Genomic DNA, 19,804 nt, shown 5'->3' on the forward strand with positions numbered 1-19,804 from the left:
GTTTTATGACTACCTAATTAAAAAACTAAATTATATAGAATATATAGAATTATATGGTACATTACAGATATAATACATTACAGATAATTATACAAATCTGAAGAGCTTAAATTGATTAATTTTATTATGTTGCATTTCAATAGACCGTTTAAGAAATTATATACTTGCTCAATAAAAGCAAAACTTTGCTCAAAGAATTTTTTTACAAAATTTAATAAAACGAGATTTTAAAAATATACACAGTTATCAAAAGTAATAACAAAATATACACAACTAATTTAAGAAATAAAATTATATTAATAGAAGCGCCTTAGATATAATCAGTAAATGTAAATGTGTGATTGACAAACAAAAGAGAAAGAGTAAAATGAAGGGAGAATGTGAGAGTATCTGGCAGAATAAAAAAGAGCGAGAAATGAATAAGTAAATGAAAGAGTAAACAAGAAAACACACATCCAAAAGAGAAATATCACGGAGTTGTGAACATAGTGTATGACACAAAACAGTCGGATAGGTGCTGCACAACGACGCGACCAAGAACCGATCAATGTCACCATTGAACCACAACGTTCGTATTGTTTTCATTACAGGAGGCTACACAATAATTAGACTGTAAAAGAAACATTTGTTTTCTCACATTAACCGTGTTGATGTCAATCAAAAGGCACTTTAATAGCACGTTTCGATGAAATTTATATTCCATGTTAGACAACAGTAATTCTTTCTTCGACAATATCCTGTCATTTTGCATACATGAAAAATATCACAAACATGGTAATTGTGTACTGAAAGAAGTGAACCAAACACTACTGCTCCTGGTGATTGCTACATGATTACTCATCAATAGCTGAGTAATCGTATTAATTATAATAATGTCACTCACGGCAGGAAAGCACCAGAAAGCAGTAAAAGTGATATGAATTGTGAATGCGTCATAGAAAACAGGAAGTGCAAAAAAATGTAAAATATTTTCAGGAAAGTGAAAAATGATCCTGAAATCGAAAGTATATGCTATCGCATAATTAATGACTAGCAATTCCTCATAATCATTACTTAAAAACGAAAAAAAGAGACTGTTGACACAACTTTTGCTCTATTCTAAATGATTTCACCAATTATTATATGTACAGGGTATTTTAGTGGCCAAATTGCGCCATCAGTGTGTTCTATAAATAAAAGTAAGAAAAAATGTTATATAAAATATATAAGAAACTGTCATACCGTTTGGTAATATGTTAAAAAAAAATTGTTAGAAATCTTGTCATTTATTTATGTGTGGTTACAATACCTAATAATAGATATTATGCCAATCTTAAATGCCTTTCCTTGAATTTGAATAATTAACTGGCTCTTTTAGTACATACATGCCAAGGTTTCCTTTTAATAGCGCGTACGTTTCATAAAATCAAACCATCTAGTAGTTAGCAGTGCCACTATCTATAGGTAAGTAACAAAAGAAAATTTATTATAGTAACAAATTGACATATTTTTTTTTAAATTTATTTGGCAAAATTTTTCTATTACTCACATGAAACTAATTCTGCTGTAGCATTGGATAAATTGAAAAATTATTTATAATAGCAGAATTTAGTTAGTTTCTTCTAAAATATGCAATAGCAATAATAATTTTACACACATACAGAGGCCGCGATTTTTATTTTTTCATATTTTTGTCATATACCTATATATTTAGAATAATTAGAATTAAAGGTAAGTAGGCGTATAATATAATAAATAAGTATATAAGATATATAATATAATCATATATATTAAGATTACCTGCAACAGATTTACAGATTGTTATTTAAATATATGTATTTATTTTTTAAATAAAATAACACGTCTCACGTCTATCACGGTTCACGATATTTTCACAGTAAACCTTTAATTATATGAATAAACATTTCAAAATACTTCTAAAGCAATCGTGGACAAAGCGCTTTGTTAACAAAGTTGCAGCAAGAACTGGCAACAAAGCGAAGCATGAATGAAGTTCGTCAACCTCCTGTTCGAGTCATATCTTTGTCACTGCACAACGCCTTAGTGCAATCAAACCTATCTACACCGCATCGTAGGAACGAATGGTTGCCTATAACACAGTGCGTAACGCCTTAGCATCTGCTTATCACACACGTCTCTATATATAAATAAATATTTCAAATTTATTTATATACATTTATGTAAAATATTATTTTTCAACATTACTTTAGTAATACAAAATTTTTACGTTCTTCGCTCTTTATTTAAATGGTATCATATTTCACAAAAAAATAAAAATATCTTTTCTTTAACTACATTTGATTAAATGAGATTTCTTTAATTTAAGTAAGAAATATTATAAAGCAAAAAATCGTTTGATGTCTGTATTAATAATAATTTACAGCTCGATTTTTATCAAAGATAAGCTTTTCATATTAAAAAAAAGAATTAAAGAAGAATGTAATAATTAAGGTAAAAGTATATAGTTTTTTGTTTAGCACATATATATAAGACCCCGTTTAATCCATTTCAGTGCTATTTGTCTCAACTCGTTTTCTTAAGTACAGTCAGTAATTCTCGAAAAGAAGATGGTTCGTGATGATGAGAAAATGCCATCTCAGGCACGCTCGTACTCAAGGATCCTTTGAGATTAAGCATTTTTCTTTTTAACAAAAATTGTATATCAGCATCTTCTTCAAATACCAATTCACGTTTATCACTAATTTTAAAGAGAAAGAATCTGTCATTAAGAACTCGAGAATAAAAATGCAACTTTTTAAGATAACTCTATCAATCGTTAGTATTTATTTTATATATATGTATCAAATAAAACCTATAAAACATGTTCCAAAATATGTTCCACACATATTAAATCGATATCAAATATCAATTTCTTTGTTTTTCATAGAAATCTATCAATTTTCTTTAATTAAATTTTTTTAATTGTAATAAAAAATTTTAAAAACCTCTTAAATCTTAATAAGTACTATTTATTAAATTTTAATATTTTATAATAAAACACTTTTGATTAAATTTTTTGACATCACATATGATCCACATGCTGTTTAAAGAAATTTACAAATTTTTCTACGTTTCTTTACGTTTATTCATTTTTGGAAAATTTTAATTTTATTTTTCTCCGTTATTGCAAGTGCACCGGTATGAACATTAAAACAAAGCACCACATACATTCTGCGTCTGCACGACAGTTTTACAGTATTACCAAGAACTGTCGTGAACGCTAGTATATGAAACCGCAAATCCATGCAAACCACGAGATATGGTTACAAAGTCGGCGTCGAGTTGATAAAACGCAAATCTACTCACTCGCTACGTGTAAATGTTCCATTAATTCTTGTTAGTACAAAAATAGCAAAATAAACAAAATACATTGGATTTTCAGTTCTTTGTTTTGTGAATTATATTATTTTAACAAATTTATATTTTTTATCAGTTATTTTATGTAATGTTTTTATCAAACAAAACTTATTCTTTGAGTATAGCACATAAATTGATAAATAAAAAGTAAAATGGCATCATAAAACCGTCACAAACAATAAAATTAATGATTTAATCCAATGTAGATAAATTGTTTCTCAAACGTCCATTTATCCAGCGATTTTCACACATCTGTCTTAATCTATAATTTCAACACATAAACAATTAAAATCGACGTTTTGAGCAATTTGAATATTGTTAGGAATTATTATAACTATTCACAATGCCTCAAAAAGCATATATATAAAATATATATACTTTTATGTATTGTTTCATACTGAAACGCATAGTTAAAGTCAATCATATAAAAATATTTCAAAATAACTGTTATTTATTATTCCTCGTATATCTTTTCAATATTTTTATATTTCTAAGAGCATGAATATACCGATATTTCATTATTAAGTAATATTATAATAATTGCATTCATGAATTTTACAATTAGGCTAATTTGACCAATAATAATTAACAATGGCTATATTCATAATCTACTAATTTTAAATTGAATTTATTTTGCACGACATTTTTTTTATAATTATGCAATTAATATTTATTTCGACATAAATATTTCCTTTACAAATTTTTTTTAGATTCTTAAAAAACAAACGTTTTCAGATTATTAAGTAATCAGTATACAATAAATAAAATATTAGAATTTATAATACACTAACAGTGTACCTACCATCTAAAGTTTTTAATTTAAAAAACTATCAACATATAGGTACATATAGTGTATATTCTAAAAATGACACACAAACAACCAGAAGGTAAAAAATGTAATGTATTATTAATATATGTATACTTCCGAAAAAAGAACGCTTCTCTATTGCAAATATAAAATATAATAGATTCAACAATGCACGTCTCTCATGAATTTCATCAACGACTAGACATGTTTTGCGTTACGATCAAAGGATAATGGCAAGATGGGAAAACACAAGATAGGAAAAAGAAGTACCACGGATAGTAGGAGTTTCCCTACGTTCCTCTCCTCTCCTCGACGATTTCGCATCCACCCGCTCCGAAAATCAATACGTGCCGGGTTACAACGGATCTGTCCGCGGAAAGAAAATAGATCTGCACAATAAAAACTAATATATATACAGTATACATATATATAATTGTGTTTCGTCATTCTCGAATTATAATCCTAAATTATAGAAAATTATAGAAAAAAAAAGAGTTGTGGCATTCATTAAAATCAGAAAATAATTAATAATATCTTTGCCACTGATTTGGTTAATTTAGTCAAATAGTAAAAATATTAGAGTAACAAAATTATAACTAACTGAATCAGTCAATGTGTGAGCAGTACTAAATCAAATGTAAAATACTGAAAAATTGAAACAGAGCAAATAAAACTGTTCATGTACCAGAGTTAGTACGGTACGTTTCTTGTTTGTAGAATAGCCATTCACACTATTTCCGTAAGTAACACATACCTTATTTAATACACGTTTGTGTTGTTGCTAAATAATACTACCTTTACGTAATACTAAAGTTTTCAATGAATAAACATGAATAGTACGAGAAAACTAGAGGCAAAATGTATCATTCAAATTGTGAAATAAAACAAACAAGCGCGAGCACTGCCGACATTTCAATTTCAGCAGGCATGAAAATTTTGTAATATGCGGCATGGAAAAAGCAGGAGCAAACCAATATCCAATACACGTATTGCACTCTCGAAAGAAAACTAACCGCAGGTCATTTCGACATATAAATTCAAATAGTTTCCGTAACGCATTCACGCTTTCTGTTCATCTCATTGTTATACCGATCGTATCTGCCAGGGGAATTTTATCATAAATCTCGCTAGAGACAATCGACGTAAAATATGTTACAAATTGTCGGCACAGTGATTTTACCGTCACTCACTATTTATGTGTACGTCTGGTTTAAAAAACTAAAACTATATTTTAATGAATTACTTCATGAAATGTATGATGTGATGAATGTATGATCAGATAATAAGTGTTTCAATGAATGTCATCAACAATTTAGAGATGTCAAAAGATAAACGTATACGTATATAAGATTAAATGCCATTTCTTAAAAAAAAAAAAATGGCAGGAATGATAATTTAAGTTATAAAAGATTAAAAATCTATTATGTATATTTTTACCATTTTATAAATTGCAGAAACTGTACGTGTACTATATTATATATATAATAAACTTACTAATTTTTTAAATACATTTTCTTACAGAAAAATATAATTCTTAAAGAAAAATATATTCAAACAATTAATAAGTTTATTATACATTTTCATTTATACATGTATAATAGCTACAAACAACTAATGCCTTTAACGATTCTACTTCTGAATTCTCTTCGGTTTCATTCATCTTGATCCCCTATCCCCTAGAGATATACTTGCGTCTACTTTATGACAAACGTAATAGTGCAACGATTTCAACGCAACTTTGAATAGAAACTAAATATCAGAACATTTTATAAAAAATATTATTAACATACAGATTAGCAAACTATAAATTCGATTCAATAATATAAAGTAAAATACAATATAAAGTTAATTATAATAATTAATTTTAATTTTTTATTTATTTCTTTTAATAGCAAGTATAATCATCTCGTTACAATAGAATTCTTATTTTTTTACATAATAATAATAATCTTTATCAAAATTATTACAAAATGTATGTGTAAATAATGGTTTACTAAAAATATAAAGCAGCAATTTACCAAAAACATAAAACGTTATTTGATAAATTTTTCATTTAAAAATCTTCCTTTAATTGCGAAAAATGTTATTTTCTTAATATAATATCGAGAAGAATATAAAAACTCTTACTTGAACAATGCGTGTGTTACAATCAGAAATTAGAAGAAATGTCCCTTTTTATTTTTTGGTTTGGCATATCCGGGACAGCGCGTACGCAGATCCCGACTATCAAAAATTGTGCGCTCGATATACCCGCGTTAGGGGTATTCGCAAGGGTCAGCCTCACCGTGGTGCAATGGCAAGGCCTCGCCCAGGAGGAACCGCCTTCATGATCACGGTTTCCTCCGCGCCAAGTAAGTTATAGAGCGAAGCTCCCGGATATCTGTTTTAATTGCACTCGTGGCTGTTTTTTGCATACGAGAAACTGTTTATCATTCGAAGTCCTCTAGCGGTCGCGATGCATTATCATTGCATCGGGATAAACAAAAAGTTGTCTAGCAACGATTGAATTCTATATATGACGTAAAATAACGAAAAGCCTTTCACGAAAATGATACGTTTGTTAATTTCCATATGGATAATTTGAAGCGACTTAAATCACATCATAAATAACCGGAGCAATGCTTGAGGTAATTCTATCAAGTTTAACATAACACTATGCATTCTATTTTGCTTCTATTTACATCTAATAGTCTTCCTGACTTATCCATATGTCATTGAAAATAGAACATCGCAAGAAGCCTAATAAATTTCTAAATTTAATTTAATTTGCGATAATTAAATTAACCAAAAATGATCCTAAACAGAATAATTATAAATCTCTGTATTGTTTAAATTATATGTAGTACATATTGCAGGGTTAAATTATATCTAAAAAATTCCTCGATTTTTATAACCTTCAAACTATATTGAAACTATTGAACATACAAACGCGTTTGCAGTAACATAAAATGTTACGGCATTTCTCTTCGCAAGTTCTCGAAATTAAGGAAATTATTTTCTTGTTGCATTTCTCGGTATTTTCGCGTAATTCTCGTAATGAGATAAACGGTTTACACAAAGTTCACGTCACGTAGTTTAACAGACAACGAATTCTCCGGGAAATATACCATTGCTAATTCACGTTCTCGTGCCGGAATATCATTTCGGTTGTGTTTTAATTGTACGAAAATAAATAAATAAGCTTGGAGAGTTGAAAGCTGTGACGCAGAAGGGACCAGCAAAACGCTGAACGAAAACGTAACGTGCTCGATCTGCCGTAAATATTTATAGAGCCACCAGGTCTTTATACCAATTAACAGAGTTTATTTACAATCTCACTTCTAGCGAGAATGAAAAAATTCCTTTCTTCTCGCATCCGTGTGTTAAATTTTGCTTTTATTTTAACAAAAAAGTAAATTATTTTGTAAATAGACCCTAAAACACATACTATTAATTGCTTTGTTAGAGATCAAATTCTTTCGAGTGTTTTGTATGCAATAACGCAATCATGCAGAGATCTCGATCATTTTTTATGGCATATTAATTACAAAGTAAAATATACATAAATAAGATAATATATCGAAGTAAGGAAATAATTATATCAAAATAAGGAAATTCGAGAACTCGTAAAGCCAATATAAAATATAATTACTTAAAAATGGTTTTTTAATGGTTCGAGACGATAGATGTTAGGATCGAGTTCTCTCGAGAAAGCTTCTCAAGTTTCCATACGTTTGCTGCGAAGTAACGTGGCAGAAGTAACGTTTGTATAATAGTCTCAACCATCATCTCTCGCGCGGGCGTCTATTGAATTTTCTCGATCCTTGTGAAAAGAAAAGTTTACCGGAAAATAGCGAAAGATTTGAAATGAAAGTTTTCGAGTCTCGATGCCCTGCAGAAAGAAAATTACTTGGTACATAATATGCACACAATATTACTCTTTCATTATAAGTAAAGTATTTTCTGTTGCGCGTATAAATGTACAAAATATATTTAAATAATATAAACGAAAGTACAAATAGAAGAAAAAATCAATAAAATAAAGATTCTTGAATATTTTAATAAAATAATATACCTCTTAACAATAGAAAGCAATAAATCTTCACATCACAACGACCAAAAAAGCTCATCCTCTCGATTCATATTAAAAAGATACCGTTAATAAGCATCAGTGAGGTTAGTTTCGAAAAAAAGGAAAGAGGAATATCTGATGTGAATTATGACTTAAATTAATTTAAGTCAAATATATTCGTAGACAATTGCGATGTTATGCAAGAAAGAAAATGGGGTAACCTTGCGATAATCCGCTGCGACTAGTCACGATTAATACTCAATGAGCGTACCCAACGAAGCGTAAATTTTCCCGCTGGGAAATAAACGATTTCAACAAATTCGCGAGCACGGCGGCCTTGAGACTCGTGACAATATAACTGCTTAAACATTCGTTGCCGAAGGTGGCAAGGTGTCTTCATTATTCAGTTTCGCCCCGCGCGCCCGCCTTTACTGTGCAACCTTAGAGACGGATGAATTTGCGTAATACCGGATCGCAAGCCAACAAGGTCAATGCTTTACGGAACACACGTTTGCGCCATTCCTCATAATGCTATCCGTCATAAAGACGACACATATTTTACTTTTTCTCGCACTATAAAGTGCGTGCCAAGAATTCAGAGATGAAAATACTTTGTGTGTATGTATATGTATGTATACATACGCATGTTCAAGCTATGAAGTATATAGAATACGTTAAATCATCTGCTACAATGTATGTATGTACACATGCGCACCTATTAAATCTGTGGTACTAAATCCCACTTCAGCATATTATCAAATCGATATTGCGGATTAAAGCCTGAAGCTTCATTCGCGTTGTCAAGTCGTGTCCGTTTGGTCAAAACTAAGTATATAAAATAATTTTTCAGTGCACTTTAAATATTGACACATATTTGTATTCCTTTCATTTCGCAAAAACCTTCCAATTTGAATTTCAATATATTTAATAATCGTTTGTAATTTATTCAAAGATATAGTATTATATGTATATGTATATCTCCTAGAATTTATTAATTATATTTTTTAGTTCGATTAATGATGTTTAAACAAATGATTTTTCCCTTCCTCAGTTTCTCTTTTTTTATTATTTCGAATTTTTTTTATTTAGTTTTCCTCGCAAAGTTTGTGTTTAAAACCAGTCAGATTTGCAAACGTTATTCTTCAATTATACTTAAAACAATATTGCGCAATATATGTGTCTATATCGTGGAGTACGGTGAAAAGTATAGTGAAACCGATTCGATTTCGGTTTACAGAATGTATGGCGCGATGCTGCGCCGCGTCAACACTAGAACTTGATATGCTGAGGCATGACGATTTAACCGTATAAAAGGGATATGTATATATATTCATCAAGCATTCCGCGCGATTATAAAGTTTCAGAAAAAAAAAACGTTCATGCACCGTTAAAATAAAAATGTCAGCAATTTTTGTGTTTCGTACTGCGTATAAAACGGCCTATGATATTGATTTATCGACAATTTGATGAACTTATGCGAGAAATGTTCGAGGCCATTCAGGAAGAGAAAAGGGAAAGAGGCAGAGACGCGGTCACCCCACGTAGCTCGGTTACCGTCACGCTCTTACGATTAGGCGGCAATGCGAGAATGCTTTTCGTTACGTAAACACGTAAGCGAACGTAAATGTATCATGTAGATACATATATACGTGGAGAAGCCCGTATTATTTTTCGCGAAACTCAGGTGACAGAGGGTGCTGCACCTTTCACCGTATTCTCCCCGGTGAAAACGATAACGAAGCCAGTCAAAAATTGCGACAAGTATTGTTCGGTTTGCAACGCCCGTTCAACATGTAGTGTTTCTCACGTCGGAAAATGTTCACGCAACGTTTTCGCATACTAACTGCGCGCACGGCGATACCAAATGTCGAATAATCGGTTCGCTATTTTTGGAAAGCAGTTATAAGTAGTCAAAAAGCACTCTTATCCACATCGGTAAAACCGTGTCGATTCGGTTAAATCCGGTTTAGATCCATATCGTCATCGATGTTTTCGAGTATTATAACGCGAAGGGTTATCGAGTTTCGAGAGCCGACGTATACCGAAACGCTGATACTGCATTATTGCAGCGTGCCGCGAATACCTGTGTCTTTTGACGCGGGTAACGTAGGAAGTACGACTGCAGTGAAAATAAATGTCACGAGTAAACATGCATGGAGATACTGCATCGCGTCGCGACTAACGTGGCTATGAAATTATCGCACACGCATACAACGGTATCTATCGTGCATCGTTTCAGCGAGGCGGATCGGTGCGAAATATTTCATTCTGTTTTCTCATATCGGGACTGCACAGGTATGTAAATAAGTGACTTCAAAAGAATTTATTAACTCTACTAAAATGCAGGCTGCTCGCTGGATAGCTTCTGTCCGCCGATCAAATAAAAAGTAAAATAATCATTGTCAATAATAAAATAAAGAAAGAAAAAAAAATACCAAATAATCATCGCACTTAATCCTCTGGCTACTACGCGCCACTATAGTGGCTTCCCTCTAAAGGCTCTTTTGTGACGAAATACCATTATACTCTTTTGTACCTTCGTACTTCGTCGTTGAGGCAGAAATGTCGAAATTGTTTTTGATCTGCATTTATTTCATCGAAAGAATGTTCGCGTTTTTCAGTCGCGTTCCGCGGCTAAACAGTGCTATACAGCTCCGCATCCAACTTACAATTAGTCGCTCATGGCCAAAGAGTTAATTTAGTTAATTCAACAACAGAAATCTATTACGTTTTATTAGTTTCTTTTTTAAAGTCTTTTAAAGTTTTTAAAGAATTTACTACATCTACAAAGATTTAAATATTAAGTTTAAGCTTTTCGGTATATAGAAAAGCATAAATAATATAATATTATAAGTAACGTAATATTAAAAAATTAATATTACATAAAAATACTACAAAAGTTGTACAGAAATGCCAATTACTTTGAAAAAAATAAAATTTAGGTAATTGAAATCAACTATTTTATCGATCTTCTTTGCGAAGATAATATCATGAACATCTTCTTAAAACAGCAGTATTGAAGTAGTGCAAACGTAACTTACCAAGATAACGAAACGATAACGGAGTAAATGAATAAGATATAAACGATAAGGTGTTTTTCACCTTTTGAAAAAATCAAGTTCAATCACGTAACATAGATATTCTTTCAAAATATGAAAATATTTTTTCAAAATACATCGTACAGATATATGTATATACGAACATTTTTAAACAAGTTCCATTATGAGACGACTATTTCAGCTTCCGGGCAATCATTTGTATAGGAACGCCAATTAATGACTCATTACATCTCTCAATCGTAATACCTCAATTATCGCAATTGCTTAATAAATATTAGCTATTAGCGTGAGCAAATAAAATATATGTGACGAGATGCTGACAGTGACAGTTAAAGTCAATGGTGATTACAATCGAATATAAAGTCTCTTCGGTCGTCGGCCGGCAATATCCCGACTTAGATTACAGGGAAAAGGGAGTGTCTGAGTAAATGTAAACTTGAGATGCCAAGGAAGGGCTCCAGCCAAGCGTACAGTGATTTCATACGGAACATTGCAAAGTGTTGCTACGCCATCATGCTCTGTTTCATTCAAAGATTTCCTTTCATGGTGTCGAGACACTTTTATTTTGTACGTGCTCTATCGCTGATAAAGTTAACTGCGCCTATCAAGATTAGGCCGGTAATCCGAAACTGGTAAACACAATCGTAGAAAGACGTAAAAATTATAATTAAACTCTCTGTGATCAAAATAACTCTATACGAATTCTGTTATCATATAGACCACCTTAATCTTATCACAGACAATGTTTAAGATATTTAACACACATAATTGAAATGTGTAGTTTATTCCGCGTTAATTACATGTAAAGTGAATTCTTGCAATTTTATAACACAATACTTGTGAAAAAAACCGCTATAAGTTTAAAAATAATATTTGTAAGTTGAAAATATTATACTTTTTAACAAAAACTAAATTATTCCTATAAAGAAAATTATCAGTACCAATATTGTATAAGAAAATATCGTACAATTAATATAGCTATCAGAGTCTTGTAGAAAAACTCTCCTTGCAGTTCGTTAAAATAAAAATGCAGCCGCGGCTACGGCGATTTAATCTTGCAATTTAATTCCGATGAAAGCTGCGAACTAACAGCTCCGCTTCTTTGAAAGACCGGCGTGCACCGTTGCGCCCTTGAAGGGCGCGCTTCACGCTCTTCGGCTCTCGCCTAGGACAACGAACCAATTGTTCATGGGGTAACGAACGTTTGCTTCGTTATGGAACATAATTGTACTGATCGCCACGTGCCGGAACGTGCCTTCAACTGCATTGAAAACGCCGACGTGATATTAATTCGTATGCAGAAGCGCTGAATAATAAATATCGCTATAGAAAAATCTGGGGACCTTACTTTGGCAATTCATTATACAAAACTACAAGTCAATGATATGTATAACTTTTAATATAAAAATGCAAATGATAATCTTACGAATTAATTTTATTATTATAAATAAAATGTTGGTCACAGTATTAAATTTGCGTAAATATTATGGCACTAGAAAAATTAAAAATATTACATTAATTTACAAAAAAAATAGACTAATAATAAAAAAAACATTAATAATATTAAAAAATACATTAGTAATATTTTAATTAATACGTCTGGTATTACACCGTGTTGTTATTATTATTACAATATATCAAATTGACAAATTTCTACATATTATTAAAATTTATAATTTTTTTAATTTTTTAAACTTTCTTAAAATTCTTTCATTTTTTAAAATTATTGTTAACGTTATTAGATTACCATAACTGCCACTAGAAAACATCCAAAAATTTAATCAAAAGAAACGCGTGTGTGCAAACGATAAAATGTCAACCTTGAGCGAAGCAACATCGCGAATAATGCGCCTGTTAACTTGCAAATGTGACGGCAGATAACGCCTTTCTTTGCTACCTTCTTCGGTCAGGTTCGAAGAACCTTTCTTTCGTAAGACACAGGCCACCAATGCCTTTCCCTCGCCGGCTGAACACTCGAGAATTATTACATGCACACCTCTCCTTAGCGTGTGGGAGGACATCTTGCTTAATGACGGCGGGACGTCGTTTCAGACGAAGGCACACGAACGAACTCTCTATCTCGAGGTGCATGCAAATACATCATTTCCCGGTAGACGCACGTAACAAGCGCATTTAGATCCAACGAAAGTGTGGTAATTAAGTTATATATAAGTTACGTAATATAAATGCAGATCTCATTATAACAAATAATTTCAACATTGCGAGTAATGATAAAAAAAACCTGGGCCATGTAAACAATTTATATATCTTTTTTATTTCTATCATCATCTATTCTTTGTAGATAACGCTTTCTGAAATATATCTTACTTGCAAGAGTAAAATAAATATTTTTGAATCTCGTATAATGCCAAGCACAAGCTATATTATAAAAATGTCTTTACTCTTTTCTTTATACAGCTGCTCTAAATATTTTGTAATCGGTTAAAAATAGGATTTGCGATAGATATAAAAATGCATTGTTTTGACATAATTATCGCTGATGCAATTGCCCCAGAAAAGAGAGAGAGAGAGAGAGTATTAGGTGCAAGAATAGTATGTAATCACGAAATCAATGTTACTAGTACTCTACACGGTGCTATTATCTGTAATGTTGCAAGTCACGAAAATAACATCAGAAAAGCCCAATAATTACTCTTTATCCTAAATTGCTTCGTGAAAGAGCTTGTTGTACTAACACACTGGCTAAGTCTAATCTGATTTGTTCGTAATGTGGTATATATTTTCACAACGGCGAAAGCTTTCTTCAATATCTTTTTGTAAAACAAAACATCTAAAGAAATTTAAATTGTATTAAAAAAGCTGTTGAAATATTTACCTATGTAATAAGTAATACATATTTATTTCCTAGCTATTTTAGTTTTTAGGATATTACAAAGTTCAAATTATCTCTTTATCATATGTAACAACTTGGTCCTTTATTCTTTTTAATTATGTATTAATCGTTGCGGCAAACATATCACTAATGCAATAAAATCGTATTTCTCTTCTTTCGAATTATTTTGTCTTCGTCAGGTCGATTGGGTATAAATATTTAAATATTACAGAGTACTCTGTTATTCGTTACGTGGAAAAGGTTAATAGTTAAAATATCGCTAAAAGCTCTTCGAAAGAGCTGATGTCCAGGAAAATACCGCAATGGCGTGCGACCTGGTGGCCTGGTCCCGCCAGGTACGTATCCACATTTTCCCCCTTGTGTTCCCGCTTTACATATGCAATCTCGCATTTTGTTGACTTCGCCGCTCACGAACACGGATTGCACACGTTCATCGTCGCATCGGCGCGCGGTGTTCTACCTGCGATCGATAGTCTACGAGAGAACCGAAACGATTCACGTCGCAACGATATACATGCGGGCAACGTGACGTCAGGATGAAATAATCTACCTCGCGAAATCAAATTCACCGCGGTATATATGAAGGCCAGGGTCCTGGACTGTCCCCGTTAGAAAAACAAGGACATGAAGCCAGGAGCAGCGAAAGGTTCATTTCGATTGGTCTCTCGGGCGACATTGAGATCAATCGCGAAATGTACGTGATGGAAAAGCAATCAATAGCTTTAAAAGTGATATAGGTACTTAAATATAAAATAGCTATAATTATAATAAATATATCCAAACATCTAAATAAACGACTAAAACCCTAAGCAATGATTCTGGTATATTAGTTGAATGAAGAACAATTTGTGGGAAAGAGGTGCGGAGACAAAAACAAAGAAATAGTCTGGAATATTTCGACTTGAAAGGTGCAGCTTAGTGAAGCTGATGTCTCGGAGGAGCGAGGGAGATGCGCTTTCAAACAGGAATTAAAAGTATACCAGGCGACACGCCGAGTCGCCCGCAGCGAGATCAAGGTCGACAAGATCACGAAAAGTTTCGCGACTGAATAAAAATGCGACGAGCTAACCGCTAAATGGCGAGGAGGAAAATTACGAAGAGAAGACCGAGAAGAGATATCCGTTGAAATCACGTCACCGTGAAGATTTGGAATATTCCGCAAACGGAGTCTGATATCGACTAAAGAAAACAAAAGACAGGATCGCGTCTACTGGTGAGCCGTCGCGCAAGAGATACGATTGCTATTCCATTCGACAATTCCTCCCGAATCTCGTTTCCCTCGAGATCAGTCGATCGAGTTGGAAAGGTTAACCACGAACTATGCGGAAAGTGCGGCATTAAGGATGACCTCGGCCTCTACGAGCTGCACAAAACTATACATACCTTTGTTATATGCTTCGCAATGACGTATGAGAGAGAATACGAATAGTATAAATATTTAGGGATATGGTGATTATATACAGTAAATCGTTTTTTTTTCCAAATTACATTGGTATATGTTTCGCCTCTATGAACAATAAATTGCGAGACAGTAAAGTGAAATTTTTTAATACAGTAAAATATCTGATATATCAGGTATTAATGTATTACGTAACTGAGGGGTTTATTCTGGAAATGTTAATGATATCGTGATTCGCACAGCTTTTCTACATTATATCTGTACAAAGCACGATAATGATGTTAATTATCGTTTACAAAATAGGCTCCTAAATGTTTGACTGTAAAACATATGACTGAAACGCGAACGTATCTAATTTTTACGTCCAACTAAATTCTTCTACCGAGACAGACAGTCCGTTAGCGCTAATTTTAGTTAACTTCATTTCATTCCATATATAGAACCGCTATCCGTAAAAGAAGTCGCAAACGATCATCCCAGAATTAGTTAAACCAGTTTATATCGATGCGACATCTGAGTGATTTGTAATATTAACGTACACATTTCTAGCGAGTACAATAAACTAACGCTTCATTATGCAAGTTTCTGCCTCGCTTCGATTGAGATACGTACAACTGCCTTATGTAAACTATCATTTTTCAAGTCTCTTGCTTACTCGGTATGTCTCTCTTGAAAGACTACATGGGAATTGTCGGTTCTTCGAATCGATCGAGACAGATTGTTCAAAATAATTAATAAAAATGTTCAACATAAACGCACGGAACATTTGAGTGACAAAGAGCAGAAACTTGCGTGATCATAAAGAGGTGCCTGCCTGGCTCTCAGCGTCCAAAATCGTTGCGAGAGCAGACACGCAATATCCGGTCTTAAGCGACCTTAGCACGTTCGTTTAGGCATCCGCTGATGCTCAAGAAACAGTTATCTTTTTATATCGCAAAGAAAGAGAGAGAGAAAGAACGAGGAGAGGAAAGAACGAAAAAAGATGAAAGAAAAAGAGAACCAGAATGCACTATCGCGAAACTAGTTAATAATACAATAATTAATGCGACGACTGAGGCTGCAATTAAAGTGCAACAAAAGACGGTCTTTTCGAAACAATTTTTACTGTACTAGTTAACTAAATGGAAATGAACAAAGAGAGAGTATTCGCATGACCAGATAACCATGCGCATCAAAAAGTCGTCAAATGGTATCTTTCATACCGATCATTAAACTTATCATTAATTTAGCTTCGTATGAAGAGTGGAAAGAGATCGAAAATTCTTGAATTTATGAAAGGATTCTCTTTTACGCGAACACATTCTCAGTATGTACTCAATCGAGCGATACGATCAATAATCGGTGATTAAATATTAAGAACGCGACATGCAGCGCTATTCAACGCTCGAACGATAATGGCATTGTTCGACCAGTGACGTTTACATGTAAACAAACGCAGTAAATTAGATATTTACATTCAGAAATTCAGAAAAAAGGACAAGTAATATAGAAAGTTACGTGAGCTAAAGTTCCATTAGCATTACCAGAGTATTAGCTTGCGGCAATGGAATCGCAAATAAGAAGATGACGTCGTTTTATATAGCCGTATTCATAGTCCTTCCTTGAGGAATAAGGATTCCTTGTTCCTTATTAGTTATTCTACATTTCCTTCCTTAAAATTTATAAAGTGATAGAATGAGGAACAAGGAATCCTTACTCAAGGACGGACTATGAATACGGCTATTTAGACAACATTTCAAAAGGAAGATTACTGCTTCGATTTCCTGATAAAATCACAAAAAGATAAAATAACAAATTGTTCCGTTTTATCAGCGATTTTCTTGTCAGGCGAAAGAAAAACACGCAGGGTGCATCTTGCAGAATTTTGTCGACGTTATTATTCGGATGCGATGGTACAGTCGGCCGAGTACGTAATCTCGGTAAAGGACCTCGCACGCGTGGCCGGAGCGTGCTGCGTAAATGTCACGTGCACGCGTGCGTAGCCGAGATGTCATCGATCGGGCGGGATTCGAACTGCCGTGCAGCAGTGCACGCGCGTGCACGCTGGCCGATTCAAGATTCGCGCTGGCGGAAAAAGAGACGGCGAGATACCTGCACGGCGATCCGCGCGCGGAGGGCGCGTTCGTAATAGCAGAATCGATAACGGCGAGGAAGGCGCAAGCGGCGTCGCGGGGAGGCCACGACGACGACGATCGCGACGCACGTCGCAGGTAAATGGGTCGCGTGACGTGAATCGCGCGACGGCGCGCGCGCGAGCGCGTTCTCCACACGATTCGCAGCATTTGGCACCGATTTTCGCGAGAGCGCTGAGAATCATCGCGCGACCGGTTTCTGTCGGTACCTCTCTCTTTCTCTCTTTCTCTCTCTCTCTTTCACTCTCTTTCACTCTGTCGCTCTCGGAGTTGCTACATGTCTCGCAACTCACCTGATGACTACACCTGTGCGCCGTTCTCCGGAAGCGGCATCCACACACAGTCCGCGGGCGCGAAAAGCGATCCGGTCCGTGACCCGAGTGACACTCGCGGACTGTCAAACCAGTGACAACACTGACGACCGTGTACTCCCGCGGTGCGTGCCGCGCGTTAAACAGTGAGAAACGGGGGAGGGGGGGATAAGACGGAAGGAGGGCGAACGATAAGGGCAGACGGCCGAGAGCGGAGAGGAAACGAGAAGGCGATTGCACGGAAGTGAGAAAATAGAGAGCGGTGGGAAATGAGAAACAGCGCGGGGGGAAGAAGAGGAGGAGGGGGAAGAAAGAGACGAGATCGAAATCGCGGGCGACACGCGCGCGCGTGCGATTGATCAGCGCGTGTGGTAATAATTAACGCGCGGGACAGCGGGTTGGCGGTGTCGGTCACTCCCGCGAGTGATGAGCTTCTCTCCCGCGACAAAACAAGCCGGACTCTCCTCGTCACGGGTTGGCGAGGGGGGAGGGGGCGCGACCAGAGAGCTCGAGGAGAGCACACGGCACGCGCGGCTCTCTATCGCGGCGGCATTTTCACTGAGGAAACGGCGGCAAAGAAACGAGGAGAGCTCTCCGTGTGGCGAGAGAGCCCCCCCCAGCCGGAGCCCCGTTTTCGTAAATGCTCGGGATACCCCCGCGCGTATCGGGAGCGACCGGAGCGGGATATACGCATGCGCCTCCATTCGCGAGACGGGCGCGCACGCGAATGCGGCGCGGCTGCGGCGCCTCTTATCAGCAGCGGCGTCACGTCGGCGCGGGGGGGTGGTGCGGGGGTGCGGAGCGCGCACGTTTTCTCCCTACCACCCCCTCTTGGCCGATGTGTTGTGCGTGGGAGGGAAAAGAGAGAGACGGGGGTTTCAGCCGTTTTAGGGGCACTACGATGAAAGGAGAGCGCGAGCGAGGCAGGAGTGAAATAAATTTCTAGAGTACCCTGAGTTGTTTGTAAAATATTAATTATATTATATGAGAATTTCTTGAGAATAATGTTTGATCGGAATTAAGAATGGAAGTTAATCTTAACCGAAAGAGCAATAGAAAGAGATAGAGAATCTTGGGGAGGAAAGAAAGATTTCTAAAACGTGTTAATTTTTTTTGGAGGAATATTATAAGTTAAAATGGAGGATTTCTTCCCACACAGTTTCTCTTCTACGTCCTGTAACCTTCTCTTTTATTCCTGTATAAAAGAATTGCAAGAATGTGTGTGAAAATTCAAATCTAAAAGAAGTTATTACTTCTCGAGCTACTTCTCTTTTTATAAATGCTTTTAAAACGTCTCTTTGGTAATAAAATAATAAACTTTATTAATCTTATTTTTATATATTTATTATTTCTCTTTTTTCTCGTTTTAAGGGAAAAAATATTATTATTAGAAGTCTTTTCTTTCAATTTATCTTGCTCTCGAGAAACAAAGCTAGCGACGACTGTTTATTTTTCTTATCTTTATGTTAATTGTAAGAATGTAGAAGAAAATAACGCAATTTTTTGATGTATTATAATCTTAAGGAAAAATGCATTCCATTATCAATAAATTAATGCATAAAATAGTTCTTTTTATTGTTATAATTCTTTATTATTATAACTTATAATTATTCTTTATTATTTATGATGCAATTCTAGAAAATAACGCGCAATATAGAAAATAACGCAATTTTTTGATGTATTATAATCTTAAGAAAAAATACATTCCATTATCAATAATTAATGCATAAAATAGTTCTTTATTGTTATAATTCTTTATTATTATAACTTATAATTATAATTATAATTATTTTTATTATTTATCATGCAATTCTAGAAAATAACGCAATATAG

The 19,804-nt window shown here is 34.4% G+C and overlaps 1 protein-coding gene and 1 non-coding gene across 3 annotated transcripts in view; both read right to left on the reverse strand.

Moving 5' to 3' along the window:
• Window positions 1-18,342, reverse strand: part of LOC112466176 (protein numb) — a 52,151-nt gene extending 33,809 nt beyond the window's left edge. The window contains exon 1 of one of the 2 annotated variants that reach the window (XM_025034122.1): window positions 17,954-18,342. The gene's annotated coding sequence lies outside the window, so the exon portion shown is untranslated. The remainder of the gene's footprint in view (window positions 1-17,953) is intronic. The other variant, XM_025034120.1, reaches the window with a different exon arrangement.
• LOC112466185 lies at window positions 6,361-6,524 on the reverse strand. The gene has a single exon (XR_003042116.1). It is a non-coding gene; the product is annotated as a U1 spliceosomal RNA (small nuclear RNA).
• Window positions 18,343-19,804: the final 1,462 nt, after the last annotated feature.

Source organism: Temnothorax curvispinosus, unplaced genomic scaffold, assembly GCF_003070985.1.
Source record: "Temnothorax curvispinosus isolate PA1 unplaced genomic scaffold, ASM307098v1 QBEX01015975.1, whole genome shotgun sequence".
In the NCBI taxonomy this organism is placed as follows: Eukaryota; Metazoa; Arthropoda; class Insecta; order Hymenoptera; family Formicidae; genus Temnothorax; species Temnothorax curvispinosus.